We start from the raw sequence: 13325 nt of genomic DNA, 5'->3' as shown, positions 1-13325 counted from the left end.
TTTTCTCCTTTTCCACCAAAGTCTTGCAGGCGTAACATGTAACTCATTACACAGCATCAGAAGCTGTGGGGGTAGCATTCATAAGCACCAGGGCTCTCGGGGGCGCCTGGCCGGCTCAGTCGGTAGAGCCGGCGACTCTCGATCTAAGGTGCAAAGGATGTAGCACATGCCTAGCATGTAGTTGTTCCCCGTGAGTGGGGGTCATGGTGGCCTGCCCTGGTGCTGAGCTTCCAGGCACACCAGAGGGCAAGAGTGGACATGAGCAGGACAGAGGGCCCTGGGAGGCCAAAGCCATGTGTGTTAATATATGAGGCAGGCCACCAGCATCACGCAGAGGCTAGTGGAATTCTGCACTGTCATTGAACGTGCAGCATTTGCAGACGGAGTCTGAGAGCTTTGTAATAAGACCCAGAAATGGGAAGGCAAACCCACTGGAATGAGGAGTGGGTCATGACCTTCTCAACATCACAGAAGAAGAGGATCCCAGAGGGTCCCAATTAGCTCAGTCCACGGGCAGTTCCTTTAGCCATGCTGGATCGGCTGACCGTGGCCGACACCTGATCCTCTGTCAGATTTACAGCTGTACAAATCATCATTTGCTGGCTGACTTACTCCTACAGAATGGATAATACCATCTGATTCCAGAATGTGCCTTCAGCTTTAGTCTCAGTAATCCACTTTATTGTCATCCTAAATCCTGATTTTAAAAACCTTCTCCAGATGTTGTTAGATATATGAATGTGGACCCAGTGCATTCTACCTCCTGAAAGCACTAATGTTTATTGAATATTTACTCTGTGCCAGACATTGCAAGTGGTAGCTGCCTCAAATATATCTCATTATTTATTCCTTGCATTAGTGCTATTATAATTCTAATTGATTTCACAGATGACAAAACTGAGACTTCTAAAATCTGAGTAACTTGCCAAACTTAATGGAACTTGTAAATAGTGGAGCCAGGCGTCCAATCCAAATTTTTCTGTTCCCAAACCCCAGATTCGGGCACTCAAAGGGAGAAAAACCAAGTGATAATAAAATAAGAGCAGGAATGACAACTACTTCTAAAATGGAAACATATCCATAAGTGGAAAACAATGAGTTGCAGGGTTATATGTAGGTTATGATTAGATTTTTGTAAACTAAATAGGAATGTATATATGCATATATATATAGTTATATATGTTATACTTTATATGTTATATATTCATATATATATATACTTTGTGTGTTACATATTCATATATGTATTTTACATATACATTTTGCATATATGTATATTTTTAGGTAGATACATATTTATATTTATGTTGAGCTTTTTTGAAAACTGATGGAAGTTATAGTCCCTTATCCTTAAAAATGCATCCACATACATGCACACAGACTTTCTCACACAGCTCTAAGAAGTTAAGATCAGGGATCTCGGGCGCCTGGGTGGCTCAGTTGGTTAAGCGACTGCCTTCGGCTCAGGTCATGATCCTGGAGTCCCGGGATCGAGTCCCGCATCGGGCTCCCTGCTCGGCGGGGAGTCTGCTTCTCCCTCTGACCCTCTTCCCTCTCGTGCTCTCTATCTCTCATTCTCTCTCTCTCAAATAAATAAATAAAATCTTAAAAAAAAAAGAAAGATCAGGGATCTCTAACATATATGTATGACATATAGAGAATAATCTGGAAGGATATTCATAAATTATTAATCATGCTCTTTGAGGGATGGGATTGTTAGAAATTTTTCACATTATCCTTTATACTTTTCTGTGTTAGTTGAATTTGTTTCCAATGAAGAGCATGCATCATTTTTATAACCAAGAAAAAAAATTTTAAGATTGTGAACGAAGTTCAGTTGTTCCAACTTAAAATGGAATTTACTGCTTATTTTTCTCCTGCTGACCAGGCTTCTAAAGTTTGTGTCATAACGCAGAGATGATGGAGAGACCTGTGTAAAAGCTGTAAAGAACGCCTCTGTGATGTGTAGCAAATGCACTACCTATGGGCTCTTTTGTAAAAAACAAAACAAGACCACTCTCCATCAAAGGTAGTAACTGAAAATAAGTAGGCGTGTGGGGGAAAGCGTGAAAAGGCATTTCTGAAAGCATTATCAGTGTTCTCCCCTGGGAACGGGAAGGGTGCATAAGGCTTTCGGCGGAGCTCTGTATGCGAGAAATAAAGCACCAGGCACGCCTAGGAACGTATGCTTTGTAAGAAGTGCACGGGAACGAGGGTCGTGCTACATTGCCGAGGAGAGGAGCTACAGTTGGAAATGACCTCTTAATCCTCAGGTCAAGCTAGTCTGGCACTAGTTGAAATGGCTGTTTCCAGGGCATCCTGTCTTAAACCAGGGAGTTTCCTTAAGCTCGGTCACCTGCTCACTCTTGCTGCCCCTTGAATTGAGGTGCCAGGCCCATCATCCTACATGGTAGCACCGGGTTCGGAAGACACTCTCTCCCCTCATTCTTACCCCTCTCCCACATATACACCCCCTTTCTCTTCAGGGAATTTCCATAAGGCTCTGTAAGCAAATCCTATTCTGAACCTGAACAAAGATTCCAGGAGCAACTTACTTTTCACTAAGAAAAAAAAAATTAATGATGCAGTTTTTAAAAGGAATCTGTCATATTGCAGCCTGATTTAATCTTGGTATATTGGATTTCTGTACGTGTTGGGCTTTGACAATAGCCAGAGACCCCAGGCGTTCTCACTGTCGGGCTAGCAGTGAGCCTCTTGCCACAGCTCCCCATCTCCAGAACAGCGGCCTCTTCTGTTTCACGTAGCACCTGCAGGAGGAGCAAATGTTGATGAAGCTCCCTGGATCCATACCAGCGTGCTAGGCAAGGAAGGGCACCTGATCTGAAAATAGCATTTGCACACTACTACTTGTTCCTCTCCCCGGATCTGATGTAAGGGCCATTTTCCTGCAGTGCTATGTATACAAGTCCACGTAAGGATGTCGTATTATCCACTGCCTTCCTAAAGGTTGGGACTGGAGAAGGACATAAATCTCTTTGCACACTGCTCAGCACAGTTAGGAGCTTTCCACATCCCCTGAAAATCCTGATAGTTACCATTTGCCCGGGGCCCTCGCAGTCCTGATCTCCCTGAGGGAGGCAGGCTCGACGAGTAGCAGGCTGTTACAGGAGGCAATAAATAGACTGTCGTGGTAAAGAATCCCTGTTTTAAGTTAGAACAACCTGGAATTAAATCCTGGCACAGCCACTGACTAAATGTGGTTTTAGAAAGTTTCTCACTTTCTATTAACATCTGTTTCCTTGCATGAAAGACAGAGGTATTAATGTCTGCACTGCAAAACCATTAGGAGGATTCAATAGGCTGTCACATGTAGAGTACCTCGCGCCACCGTTAAGCACTCCGTAAAGGACCGCTAATGGTAATGCTAACACGCCATTCGCTCTCTCGTATTTAAAAAAAAAAAAAAAAATCCTTCTTTTGGTCCCCTTTCCTCTGTTGTTTTTTTTTTCATCCCCTTTGAAAAAAGCTCTTTCAAAGAGGGCTCATACTCACTGTCTCCAACTTCCCTTCTCATATTTACTCTTAAACCCACTCCACCAGGCTTTGGCCCCACCTCTCCAATGCTGTTTTTCTTGTCAAGGTCACTGATGGCCACTGAATTGCTAAATACAATGGCATTTACCAATGGCAGTGACCAGTCGGCAGCATTTGTTAGAAGAGAACACTCCTCCCTCCTTGATGTGATTTTCTTCTTGGCTTCAGGACAACACGCTTCCTTGGTTTCCTCCTGTCTCTGTGGCTGCTCCTTCTCAGTCTCTGTGGCTGAGGTCCATGGTATTTAGACATTGCAGAGACCCAGAACTCAGGAACCGTTCCTCTTTTCTATCAATATTTATTCCCTCAGTGATCTCACCCAGTCTTCTGGCTTTAAATACTATCTTTGCCAGTGATTCCCAAGTATATAGTACCAGCCCTGAGCTCGGTTCCAAACTCCAAACTCATATCCAACTGTCCCTGGACTTTCCCCTTGATATTTAGCACCACACGTTAATCAGGTTCTCCGGAGAAATGGAGCCAATAGGATGGATGGATGGATGGAAGGATGGATGGACGGAAGAATGGATAGATGGATGGATGGATGGATGGATGGATGGATGGATGGATAGATGGATGTTTATCTATTGTAAGGATTATGGATTCAGGCAAGTCCCAAGATGTATAAGGTGAGTTGGCAAGCTGGAGAGGAGAATGGTGGTTTAGTTCCAGTCTGAGGCCAAAGGCTGAGAACCAGGAGAGCCAATGGTTTAGTTCTGGTCTGAAAACCAGCAGGCTCAAGACCCAGGAAGAGCTGATGTTTCAGTTTGAGTCTAAAGGCAGGAAAAAGCCCGTGGCCCATTTCAAAGGCAGTCAAGCAGGAAGAATTCTCTCTTACTTGGGGAAAGAGTCAGTCTTTTTGTTCTATTCAGGCCCTCACTTGATTGGATGAGGCCCACCCCATGTCTACTAAATTCAAATGTTAATTTCATCCAAAAGCACCCTCACAAAAACACCCGGAATAGTGTTACACCAAATACCTGGGCACCTTGTGGCCACTCCTGATCTTCTGGACAAGATTACTTTACCTACACCTTTCCTTGTATTGGTTGACAACTACATCCTTCCAGTTTATCTTGAGCCAGAAACCTGAGTCACCCTGGACTCCTCACCTCCTCTCACATCTCACATCCAACCTGTCACAAAATTCTGTTTACCTTCAAAACAGTTCCAGAATTCGGCCACAGCTTGCCACTTGCAGTGCTACTACCCTAATCTGAGCCACCTCTTCGCTCATGGCGCACTGTTGTGAACACCATCCTTGAAATTGCTGCTGCCAGTTTTCTTGCTCTCCTTTTATCCTGTAAGTACTTCTCACCTTTTACAGACCATATAATTTCCTTATTCATGCTGGTTGTTGTTTTTCCTTCGGCCTCAGGCAGATGGCCTAGAACGGTGCCCGATATACACGCAATAAATGTTGGTTGAGTGCATTGCCATTACAGAGATGAGGAGACTAGGCTCAAAGGAAGTAAGAATTTGCAAAGGTGACACAGTTCATAGGGAGTAAAGCGATTCTAAAGTGGTAATTAACAAAGTCACAGGCAAGAAGCACCAATCGATGTTAGGTACCTTTCTGCAGCACTGTTGTTGGGCATCTCATTTCCATTTTTTTTTTAATTTTTATTTATTTATTTGACAGAGAGACAGTGAGAGAGGGAACACAAGCAGGGGGAGTGGAGGAGGGAGAAGCCGGCTTCCCGCTGAGCTGGGAGCCCGTTGTGGGACTCAATTCCAGGACCCTGGGATCATGACCTGAGTCGAAGGCAGTCACTTAAGGACTGAGCCACCCAGGCGCCCCCTCATTTCCATTTTTTATTAAAAGTAAGACCTTATCCAGTTAGCAGGGTCTATAAACCAGTGCTAATTTATGTGACTATGCTTGACCATAGGAAAAGGTCTGTTCTCTTATTTTTTTCTCTATGCCTTTTGGTCATCTGATAAAATCCTCTCGTGAAATAGCTTCACCTTTCATACACTAACAGATTAATGTTATGTTCCACATGTCTTCTTTTTTGTTGTGCTCTTAAGAAACCAAGCCAGACATCACTCTAGAGTTGTCCTTATAAGATAATCGTTTTATTTTCTTATAACACATATAATGGTATTAAAATATTTCACAAGAACAAAATGGGATTTTTATTAACTATATTTCTGTATCATCATGCACAAATATGAGATGAGCACTTTTCTGTGTGGGCTCTGTGATGGGGCTGGGGAAATAAAGAAGCTTCCAGAAATTCCTCATCTAATAGGGAAAATATATATATATGTTAGTTGGGATATTGATTCAGTTGCTTTAACAGAGATCAAATAACAGTGGCTTAAAGAAGACAGAAGGATTCTCTCTCTCTCTCTCTCTCTCTGTCTCCAGCTGATAAATAGTCAAGGGAGAGGAGATGATCTCCCAGGGTCATAAGGTGCCCAACTCCTTCCATGTTGTTTCCCCACCATACTGTATTCTCATGATGGTAGAATTTAGCTCACACTCCCACACACACTAGGCCCTGAGAAGGAGGGCAGTGGATAGGAAAAGTAAGCAAGTGGCTTCCTTTTAAAGATATGACCTGGAAGTTGCACATCTCACATCTACTCACATCCCATATGTATTGGACAGAACTTAATCTCATGACCAAACTGAAGACAAGCCAAGAAATATCGTCTCTAGCCACATGCCCAGCTTGGGAAATTCTATTACTAAGAGGAAGGAGCGATTGGGAGACAAATGGAAGTCTCTACATGGCCATGTCTATAAATATTTTTGCTATACCTCCGACTAAATTAGGTCTTGAAGGGCAGAGTTGCCCCTTCCTTTCTCAGCACCTCGCATCTTGTGCATGTTCAATAAATATTTGTTGATTGGGTGGTTTGGTTAATGCACTTTCATCCAAGAGATTTTATGGAGAGTTCTTATTATAATGCCCAAAACAAACACCATTCAGTCCCAGGGTAAATACTGAAGGAAAAATAAATGGCAAAGGGCAACACTCTCAGAGATAGGTGCTCCGCACACTCACACCCCTTCCTGCTAAGCGGGAGAGGCCGCCTGCGGTAAAACCGATGCAAGGTGCACTAAATGAGCTCGTGTTCCTGCTGATCGTCTGCTTCACTAATGCACCCAGAGACTGAGATACTGCTCCAGCAAATTTGCTGACCTGATTTTGGGAACTAGAAGCCAGAGGTAAGTGTGGTTTCGTGGTATACTTGCATTCCTTTCTTAATTCATCATGTTTCATGGGAACCGGGATCCCAGACTTCCCCTCCCCCAGGTAGCTGTCAGGCTGGTAGAATTGTTCTCTCTGGTCCACAAGGAAATGAAAACGGATCCTGCTAGAGGAAGTAAATAGAGCAACAGTAAAGCGTCCCTCCCCCTGGATCTGAACATCTGTTCAAACTTTTCACAGCTCCCATGAGGAAGGGATAGAGCACAAGGCTTCGAGCCATAAAGGAAAAGCCTCATCCACTTGCACACTGCTAACTGGCAATTTATGACCATTTGAACTGAGCTGGCCCTGGGTTTATCTCCATGATGCCTCTGAAGAAAGGCCAGCCTGGTAAATAAATATGGTAAGCGAGAGTATAAGGGATGATCTGTACCGTCTTCATGAGAGCAGACCTTTGCTGGGCTTAACTTCACGAGGTATTGAACTTAAATGCCCGCCGCTTCTGCCCAGTGAGAGTCAGATTCAGTAGCAGAGGGCACGGCCACGCCTCACTTTGGAACTTACGGTTAAAATGAAGTTGAGTTGCTTTATGGACTTCAAAGAGACGGCCGATGCTCTACGGTTTCGGAATTTCACTGATGCACACCGGCCTTTCTTCATTTATCTGAATTAGCAAGGAGTTTGCTGCATCTGACAAAGACAGTCAGATGCTCTCCCAGAACCTCAGCTACCCCTAATCCACGTGTTGGTTTGCATTTGCTTCAGGATAAACGGACTCCCTTCCCCCTCATGTTGTCATCTGTCCTTCCCAGAACATTTCGCGGTATGGCCTTTGGCCAATCCTTTTCTTCTCCTAGTACGGAAGGCTCCAAGTGGCTGGCTGCTCAGCTGGGCCCCCAGCTGGCTCTTGTTTCTAGCTACTTCAGGGCCCACTGGCCTGGAGGTAAAGCTGCAGGGATAAGCACTGTAAAAATAAAGTCTGTTGCTAGCCTGGCCAGCCAAGCAGCGTGGGAGGAGTGGAAAATCCAGGCTATGTGTTCTTGGCGTGACAAATTGTCAGTATCTGAGGTGTTCCACCGGGAGAAATGGGATGAGATGTTCTCTAACCAGGCCTAATCTTGTATTATCAGCGGGTAGCTCTTAGAAAGTCACGTCAGAACCAGGCTAATGGGACTGGAGCCATAAACTTGGGTCAGCTTGTTTACTGCCCACCGTCTTGACTAACCTCATGGCGTCTGGTATGGCCAGTGACAGAATACAGGAGTGAATGCCCTTTACTGAATTATTAAGGTAGAGTAAGTTTGGGGCAGTGTTTCATCAGGGACCAGGCCACCCTCTCCTCTGAAGTGAGCTGTTGATAATACATTTTTATCCAACATTCTCAGCATCAGATATTGCTACCCAAGTCAAGCTTTGGGGGTAGCTATATATTTTCACATTTTTTTTTCACACAGGGAAAGGAAATTATTAATAGAGATTGCTGCCCTTGGAAATTCAGTCTGGTAACCTGAAACTTTGGTGACTTTTTCTGGTCTTCTTTGGGGATGTATGTCTAGCTTGTTCTTCAGAACTCTTTGTTGTATGACTAAATTGAAGTAAGAGTGGAAAAGAAAACACTGCTCTCCCAGCCCTGAGAGTATGCAGGTCCCTGCGATATTCTCAAGACCAACCTGGAATTCAGATGAAAGCTCCTTCCAGGGGGAAAAAAAAAAAGTCTTGTTTTCTTCATTTTACTGCTTACAATTTTCCCTATGTACCAGGGGATTAAAAGCAAGTCAGTCTCTCTCTCTCTCTCTCCCACCTCCTCCCTGCTTCTTTCTCCTTCCCTCTCCCCCCGCCTCCCCTCCCTCTCAGTTTCCTCCTCTTCAAAGACACTGACAACCTTTCTGGCATGTTGCCAAGGCTTAGAAGACAGAATCTTTATAAAAATTTTTTCTAGCCATTGGCATGGAAGCACTGCATACATCAGCAGGACACTTTGTTGTCAAACTTTCTCATTATCAATATTCACTACTGTTTCATTTTATGAATGTTTCTTTGTCTTCCAAAAAGCATTTCAGATTAAGCAATGCTGTTGTTGAAAATGTGGGGTTTCTGCTTGTATGGTTGGCTGGTTGAATTACAGATGGCTGCCATGAATATTACACTGCTAGGTTCCTATAGATGAATTCAAAATAATAATTTGTGGAGTAGGTTGGAGATGGAAGTAGAGATTCAGCTTCCTTATCCAATCGAGTACTGGATTTGCTCTTTCTAGGTAAAAGAGCTCTGAGACCTACATGTGGCTCAACTATCTGATCCAACCGGGATCGAGCTTCTTCCTGTTGTTGGATGCATAGATTCAAATTAAATTACCAAAGGAAAAAAAAAAAGGGTTTTGCACAATCTATGTGTTAGTGTTATGCTGAGCATTAGAGGTGTGCTGATACATAACTACCAGCCTTGCTATTGAGGTGTTCACAATCCCTCCAGGGAACTTTCGTCTATCAACAGCAACTCTCGTAAAATGTGGTGAGCACTAGCTAGAGACAAATGGCAGGGGGGTGGGGTGGAGTGGGAGATGGTGTACTTGGTGGGTAAGAGTAGCTAGTCTTTGATGGCAGATACATGGGGTTAAATCCTGGATTCGGCATTATCAAGTGGCTGCGTAAGTTAGGGAATGAATTTATGCCCAACTTTCGTTGTTATTATTGGATAATAATAGAATAGAATAAAAGAAATACTGGAATGGTATATAATATACTCAAGATAGCATTTGACATCCAGAACATGCTCAATGAATGATCATTTGTAACTAGAGACTAAGCATTGATTCAGGCTTTATTTGGTAGAAGCCGGGGCCATATGAGGAAGCGTAGTGAGGGCAAGAGCTCATGGCCGTTTAAGAAGAGCCTGCCCCTCTCTGTGGCTGCAGCAGGAATGAATCAAGAGAGGGTCAAAAGCTTTAGAAAAGACAGGTTGGGGCCAGATTTTGAGACAATTTGTACCATCAGACTGCGAGGTTAGACTTGACACTGAAGACAATGGGCCATTATTGGTGTTTGCAAGCAACAAAGTGGCATAGAGAGATGTGAGTTTTTTAAAAATATCCTCTCTGATAGCTGTGTGAAGAATAGTCTTGAGGGGAGACTAGTTAGGAAATGAATACACTAGTGCAAGCAAGAAATTATGTTCACATTCACTCTATCAGTATCTCTTGAAGGCTGATTGTATCTGGGCATTTCTCTAGAAACAAATAAAGGCCGCGTGGGCAAGGGATGGAGAAAGGGGAAACAATAAAATAAACTTTTCTGAGATTGATGGGAGATGTATGTGGTTAATAGAATGGATAAAAACCAGTGACTATCTGGAAATGGGGGTGATGGAGGACAAATGAAAAATAATGTCATGAGAAAATGAGATTTTTTTGGACTGTTGGAATTCAAGATACTTCATCAGACTAAAGAAGGGAAGAGAGACAGCCAAATTTCCTTCTCAACTTTCTTCTCCCCCTTTTTTCTTACTCTTCGGGAAGAGGAATCATAGGAGTTAGTGATGGCAAGCCCCTCTGAGCAGTGGGTCCAGCAGCTTTCTGAGCTCGGGCCCTGTTCTTTATTGGCTTCTACAGAGACAATGAAAATTGAGGGAACAGTGAGAAATTAGCAAACAGCACTGGATAATATTCTCACAGTTCACCATGGTTGAGTGTTCAACTAATTTTCTTTTTAAAAGAGAGGCTAGCACGGGACTTTGGAAAGTTGTTTTCCCGTCAAAGTGGAAACGTTCTGCGAGATGATATTAAATAATGGAAAATCTGAGGTTATTTGATGAGAGGTTGAGGACAGGATCTGAAGGCCATCATAGGCAAACAGTAGGAGTGAGAGGTGATGTGTAAATATTGACATGGAGCCCAGGAGGAAGCAAGGAAAGGAAAAAGGATTACAGCATGAGATTGTTTTGCTTATTGGAAAGATGTTGTTGATAAAGGAATAATAAAATGTTCAAGAGAAGACAAGAGACATAGGCAAGTGAGAAGGGGCCACTATTGCCTTTGACTGCATTCATCCCTCCAGAAGTTATCATGGGTACCATGGCCTAATTTATTGTCAGGGTGAATAAGAGTCAGTAACGTACACATTGCATAGCAGAGATTCTAGTAAGATTAATTTAATAACCATAAAACAAAACACACTATGTATAGTGTATGTTTGAGCCAGATTCTTACCAGAACAATCTCATCCAGCCAGATTCTCTTGTCAGATGCATTTACAACCGGGGGAACTATTCTACAACATGGGGTACAAGTGAAGTGACATCTCTCTTATTTTTTAGTTAAATTTTCAGAATGCCCATATATCCTACAAGCAGGCAAGCTAATATATCTCTCTTGAGCTGATCCTTCCTTTAATTGTTCAGCAATCTCCGGGGCTTATTCAGTTCCGAAATGACCCTGACTTATACATGCCTACCCTAAATTGCTAGGGTCTCACTGGTCTACCCCATACTTGCTTCTTAACTGTCACATTGTGTGATGTTGGACACTGACCCTGTACAGTCTGACCCTGTACAGTCACTGCTTGTTCATTGCTTCAGGGACTCCTAGCTGGTCCTGCTGACAAGTCAGGCAAGAGGATGTCCCAACCAAGAAAGTGCCCCTATACAGCCACTTTTAGGATGCCAGTGAGCCCCACGTGTGCCGAGTCAAGGCCTCTTAAAGCATCTGCCACCTCATGGAATCTCTTTCCCAAGGTTTTTAACACAGTGAACCAGCTTTTTTATTATATTGTCAGAATGAAGGCTCTTGAAACACTCTTCTCCATAGATAGCAAGGCCTCTAGCTCTACATTTATTAAATGAGGCCACTGAGATCTGATTTTTGCCATTTGTCTTAATAAAAAAGAGGGGGAACAAAAATTTAACCTCTGGTAGGTCCCCTCTGATAAGACATCTCAATATGCATAGTCTGTTTAAGAATTATTTTGCTTCTTGGGGTGCCTGAGTGGTGCAGTCGGTTGGGCATCCGACTCTTGGTTTTGGCTCAGGTCGTGATCTCAGGGTCCTGGGATTGGGCCTGGCATTGGGCTCTGCACTCAGCACAGAGTCCGCTTCAGATCATGCTCTCATTCTCTCTCTCTCTCAAATAAATAAATAAATCTTAAAAAAAAGAATTATTTTGCTTCTTATTCTCACCTCATTAGTCATAATTAATTCCAGAACTCAAAGTAGTTTAAGCTGAGTTCATAATGGCATTAACTTGTTGGGAATCTCTTGTTGCCACCATGATACATTTTTGCTGGTAAAAAAAAAAAAATATATATATATATATGTGTGTGTGTGTGTGTGTATATATATATATATGTATATATATATATTCATTCTAGTTGACCATGTGACCCCACATTCCCAGAGCATATACATACTCACATACAACATAGAGGCCAAAAGGTAGATGGTTAGCCACAAAAGGTTTGCTTTTTCCTATCTTACTGTTTACAAAGGGATGTCGATCTTTAGATGCAAAGATTTCAGCCACGAACAGCTGCTGCACAGTAACAGGATTGTTAGAATGCATTTCCCTGACTTTTCAAAGCTATTACTCCATTCTGCGGGGGCACCTTAGGCTGTGAGATGCAGGCTGGAAAGAAGCTGCTGGGAGGGCAACCTGTGATACAAAGGAGAAGGGATTTTGAGAGACAGGAGAATATGGGATAAATGGGGGACAGAAGAGGTGGGGAGGTATGGTAGCCTCTGTGCATGAAAGCTCTCTGTGTTCCAGTGTTGAATATGAACCTTGACGACTGGATCAATCTTTATCCAAAAACAGCTGTGCTGGGCATGGTTGATGGAACATAGCTGAACAGGCCAAACTAAGCTCTTGTTTACCATGATTAAGGTGACCATACAGTTTATTGTCCAAACAGGATTACTTTTCAGAGTATTGATATTACTCTATTAATAGTAAAGCTGGTGCAACAGGTGTAAATCAAGACGATTGCTGGCAAACCAGGAGTCATTGTCATCCTAACCATGATGGATACTATATTCTAAAATCAAGCTCTTAGCTAGGAAAAAAGTACATTATTCTGATTGCTATGAGAGCTACAGAAAAGCTGTGCCATCCCAAGGAATTGATAATCTGGTTGTGAAGAAAAGACTCATACACAAAGAAATTGCCAGGAACCATTCAAAGCGGTCTCTAACGTAAAGTGCCAAATAAATGATAGCCATGGGTTGTCAATTATACCTCAACAAAGCTGGGGGAGAAATGATAGTCACAAAATGTGGTAGGAAGGACAATGGCTTTGGGGTTAGAAGCCTTGTGTCAGGTCATGGACCTGTCTTTAGCTGGGTGCCTCTCTGCAAGGTACTTAATCTCTTTGAGCACCTGTTTATTTCATTGAGTCGATTGGCTCATTTTTTCAATAAACACAGGGACTTACTCTGTGCTATTATATTATGGTGGTAAAGAATATAACCTTTCCAGAGAGACATACCTGGGTTCACATCACTAACTTTGAGACCTTGATTTTATAATTTAACCCCTCTGAGTTTCAGTTTCCTCATCTGTTAAATGGTGATGATAATACCCCACTCACAGTGTGCTCTTGTCAGCTTTGTAAATGAAGA

The 13325-nt window shown here is 42.9% G+C and overlaps 1 protein-coding gene across 10 annotated transcripts in view; it reads left to right on the top strand.

Moving 5' to 3' along the window:
* The window catches only part of NCALD (neurocalcin delta), a 371302-nt gene that overhangs the window by 317886 nt on the left and 40091 nt on the right, over window positions 1-13325 (top strand). Inside the window, exon 5 of one of the 10 annotated variants that reach the window (XM_073893058.1) lies at window positions 6589-6736. The exons of the other annotated variants lie outside the window; for them this stretch is intronic. The gene's annotated coding sequence lies outside the window, so the exon portion shown is untranslated. The remainder of the gene's footprint in view (window positions 1-6588; window positions 6737-13325) is intronic. 10 annotated transcript variants of the gene reach the window in all.

Source organism: Callorhinus ursinus, unplaced genomic scaffold (genome assembly GCF_003265705.2).
Source record: "Callorhinus ursinus isolate GAN/ISIS: 27379988/994484 unplaced genomic scaffold, GSC_fseal_2.0 scaffold5, whole genome shotgun sequence".
NCBI classification, from domain to species: domain Eukaryota; kingdom Metazoa; phylum Chordata; class Mammalia; order Carnivora; family Otariidae; genus Callorhinus; species Callorhinus ursinus.
The sequence above is the reverse complement of the archived record's forward strand: the minus strand, read 5'-3'. Positions and strand labels throughout refer to the sequence as shown.